Genomic DNA, 4,021 nt, shown 5'->3' with positions numbered 1-4,021 from the left:
ATTCAAAGAGGTAGTAATTGGATCAGCTTTAGTAAGAGCTGTTTTTCGGTCCATGTATCTACACCCTTTGCCATCATGGCTATTCTGTACATAAGCCCACTGTGCAAGCACTGACGTAGCTGAGAACAATAACTGAGTCACATGCATTGGAAAAGTCATCCTGTCCACTTTCTTACTGAGGATCTCCCTTATGGTGAAGACTCTATAGAAGGTATTAAATGAAACACAAAAACTCACAGATTTTGTGTCAATGTCTTAGGTCTATCCACGTCTCTTTCCCAGAGTTTCTTGTCTCCAATCTTCCAATGTTGCTCCTTCTTGGACCCTGACAACATTAGACACTATTCACAATGGACAGGACATTTCTCCCCCCACAAGGTGGACAACCAAGGGCTTACAACCCAGCCCACTGGGGGCATTTCACCTTACCACTGTATTTTAGGACCACGCCTAATTGGGCGGTAGAACAGTAACCCATTTTCAGTTCACACCAACATATCGCATGAACCAATCCTTGTAAAATACCCATGTTAGTTTTTGCTTTAGGTCATTCAGGGGTCATAGGGAAGCCCCTTATGAGTCCATAGGTGTGAATCGAGGGAGAGGCACTGGGGCTGCAGGGGTAGGTAGCATGATAATCTGGGCCATTTGCTCATCTAACACACTTGTGCCCTCTGGATCTGCTCAGACCTGATCCTTAATGCACATTTTCATCATTTAACAGATGGCTGCTGCACTTGTCTGACCTGATAATACCTAAATCACTTTTGTGTGAGCTCAGATGCACTTTATACTTACAGTATTTCAGCTCAAGCAGGCATTGTGAGTCTCTCTGCTTCTTGCCTCAGGATGTCCTCTAGATTGCTTTCACGGGCATTCTGGAAGTTTGAGGAACAGGAGTTAGCAGATAAATGTTCCAGACTCCTATCGTTCTGGCTGTCAGTCCTGCAGGAATTCATTCCCCCTGCCCAGAGCAGCACCATCAATAACAACCAGCACTGCCTTTCCTCTTTCTCTGCCTCACTGTCTAGCTTTTGCTTCCCAGGATGACCTTCCAAATAACCTTTGGAAGACTTCTTGTCTCAAGTCCTTATTCCAAGGGAAAACAAACTAAGAAGGGATGTCACAGACTCTCCCAGATCATTAGACCTCCCCCAAATTTGGCAGGCTCTGAATCCTTAAAGGGCTTATCTCCCACCCGATGGAACACATGCATTTTCCCAGGGTATCCAGTACTTGAATTATCTCTAGATCCAATTAGCATGATGACAATAATCCAGAAAACCAACCAAATTTCACAATAATCAAAGTTCCTGCAGCACTAAATTGGGACAGAGAGCAGGAAAGTTATCATAGCCCTGGCGAAAGATGGTAAATGTGTATTACAGTCATTTTCACAAAAGAGCAAATAATTTTATGTCTTTAGATGGGGCGTTTGCCAGCTCAAGAGCCACATAACAAGAGGCTGGTTTTGTCTATTCTAGGAAAAATACAACTGGCACAGCAGCTGCTATTGGAGCTACCACTTGGTTAAGTCTACACTTAACCATAATACACCATGATCCACCTATTTTTCCCCAGGTGCCAAAAAAAGTTGAACTGGGTGGCGATATGATGTAGGTCATCGTCCCGTGTACTTTTTTTCAGTCTTTGCTTATAGTGAAAGCTGGATGCAGTATGCTTCTCATTTACTATTTATATCTTGGGCCAGGGAGGGGAGACAATTTCAGGAGCTTCCACTTGGCCCTTCCTACCATATTAATAACTTTCACTCCATAGATCAGAGAAGGCTCTATCAGTTGCTGAGAATGTCAATACCGATTATGCCCTTGGGGACCAAAGAATTAACTCCAAGGTGAATCCACAGTCCCATTAGAAACATTATGAGACAAACTTTGGCCGGAAGTCTTTTTATCACCTGGCTTCCATTTTGGATCCTTTGGCAGCAATGTTAGCTTAGTCCCTATGCCAAAAAGCCTTTGAAAAGCTGGTAATTCAATTCCAATAGTGAACAAGGCCTTGGGTAAATAGCTGCAGGTCCCTTGGGAGATATACTGAGGAATATCTATTGCAGATACTTGCAGTGGTATTAAAGGGTTCTTCTGCAAGGGACCTGGATCCCTTTCGGTTGATGGGTGTGGGTGTGAGGTTACTTTTATTGAGGCAGCTGAATGCCAACCTTTTGCTCGCTAGCTGTTATTTGTTTTTTTAGGTACTCAAGACAAGTACTTTGCTGGTAGGATGTACATTTATCTCATCCTTACTAGTACACTGATATAAGCCTAAAGGACAAGGCACCCTGTTTGCCACTCTGTTTTTGCTGCTGGTGACAGTAATTACATCCATTTGGTTGTATTGATTAAATGCCGCCACTGGGCTTCTGCTCTTCTGGAATCCTATCACGCCTGTCATCCCCATCAATACCAGCGAGCCTAGTTCCATGAAAGCATCTTCTATTGCAGCCTTGGCTTAGAGGACACCAAGCGTCTCACCGGCACATTCCTTGTTGCCTTATGGAAGTCATCATCCACTAGGCCTTCCTAAGGCACACAGTGAGGAGTTGGGGTCTTTGTTCTCACATAACAAATTCACTGCAAGAACACCACCTGCCTGAGGCTTCTCATTCCTTCCTCATATTCTGCCAAGGAAGTCCTGCCATCCCCACCTTATTTACTGTAGGCTCTCATTACGTTGTAGGTTGAAAGAGCCATCCCAACCATGTATTAGGACCAGCTTCAGGTGTCCTTGCCAGGATCACTCTAGCTCCTGAATGGAACTAGGCTGTATGGAATTTTCACAGCAAAACGACCTGTTAGAAGGCTACTGCAATTCTATACTGCTTATAGAGCTGCTTATAGAGCCATAGAGCTGATGGTGTCTTATGATACCTTTTGCACAGTCAGTTGTTTTATACTGCCATTTACCTATTCATGAGTATCTCCTAATTCCCTGAGGGCAGGGACCTTATGCTTGTAATTTATGAATTAAGTATATGACCTACACATACTTGCTGTAAAAATGGTTAACAGTAGTGCTAAATCCACATTATTCTGGTGACAGCATGGGATCATTGAAAGGTTTTGTCTTTATTATCTCTTTAAGAACTTTTCTTAAAACACCTAACCTTTAGTTTTAACACTTGCAAAATGCTGATAACAGACTTAAGGAGAAAGGTAAGAGATGAAAATGCCTACTGCATAAGTCAGACCCTCTTTCTCGCATTATTTAGAGTAGGAGATACCTGCCTCACCCCAAGACAAAACACAAACGCTGCCCTTTCTGCATAATCCCTGTGAAATTTCAAAGGCTAAACTCTACTGACTGGGATCTTTCCACCGGCTTCCATATGGTAATTGTTTCCTTACATGTCATTGGTTACTTGTTCTCTAAGAACATTTTTCGTGCATCCCGGCTCAGTAATTATAGATTTATTCCTACAGGCGGGGCAAAGATTTAGGAAAGCTTTGATGACTGGTCGTCAAGATACGGGATTTACAAACTTCCGAGCAGTAAGTGGCATTGTCAAAGCAATGTTGGCAGCATTTTTATGATGCTGCAAGGCCCAGGCTTGCTGTAGCTACAAGCTGAATTGTTACGCCAGAGGCCACCCGAGTATTACTTCAGTCCACCTTCACCTGAAAGTCGGGTACGGATCAGGCAAGACCGTGGCTGCAGGGACAGTTACGTGTGACCGGGCCCACCCTGTTTAGAGCAAGTGGGAGCCACAGGGAACCTCTGAATTTAGTTCCAACCTCCTCCACCTGGCTGTCTTTTCCCACGTCAGCCCAGAGCTATCCACGTGAGTGAAGCCTCTCGCTCGGACGCCCACGGGGACACCGGGACAAGGTAGCTGCACCACCCGGGCAGCCGAAGCTCTAAGGCCTGGAGCGCGCAGAGCCCCGATTCACGGATGAGAACGCTCGACGCGATCGGCGTTCGCCGCCCCCGCCAATTCCCCACGCCCCGGAGCGGAGAGAGCATGCGCGAGGCCGAACGTCCCCTTGCCAGCCGGTCGTAGGCC

This window comes from Dasypus novemcinctus, chromosome 22 (genome assembly GCF_030445035.2).
Source record: "Dasypus novemcinctus isolate mDasNov1 chromosome 22, mDasNov1.1.hap2, whole genome shotgun sequence".
Taxonomy (NCBI): domain Eukaryota; kingdom Metazoa; phylum Chordata; class Mammalia; order Cingulata; family Dasypodidae; genus Dasypus; species Dasypus novemcinctus.
The sequence above is the reverse complement of the archived record's forward strand: the minus strand, read 5'-3'. Positions refer to the sequence as shown.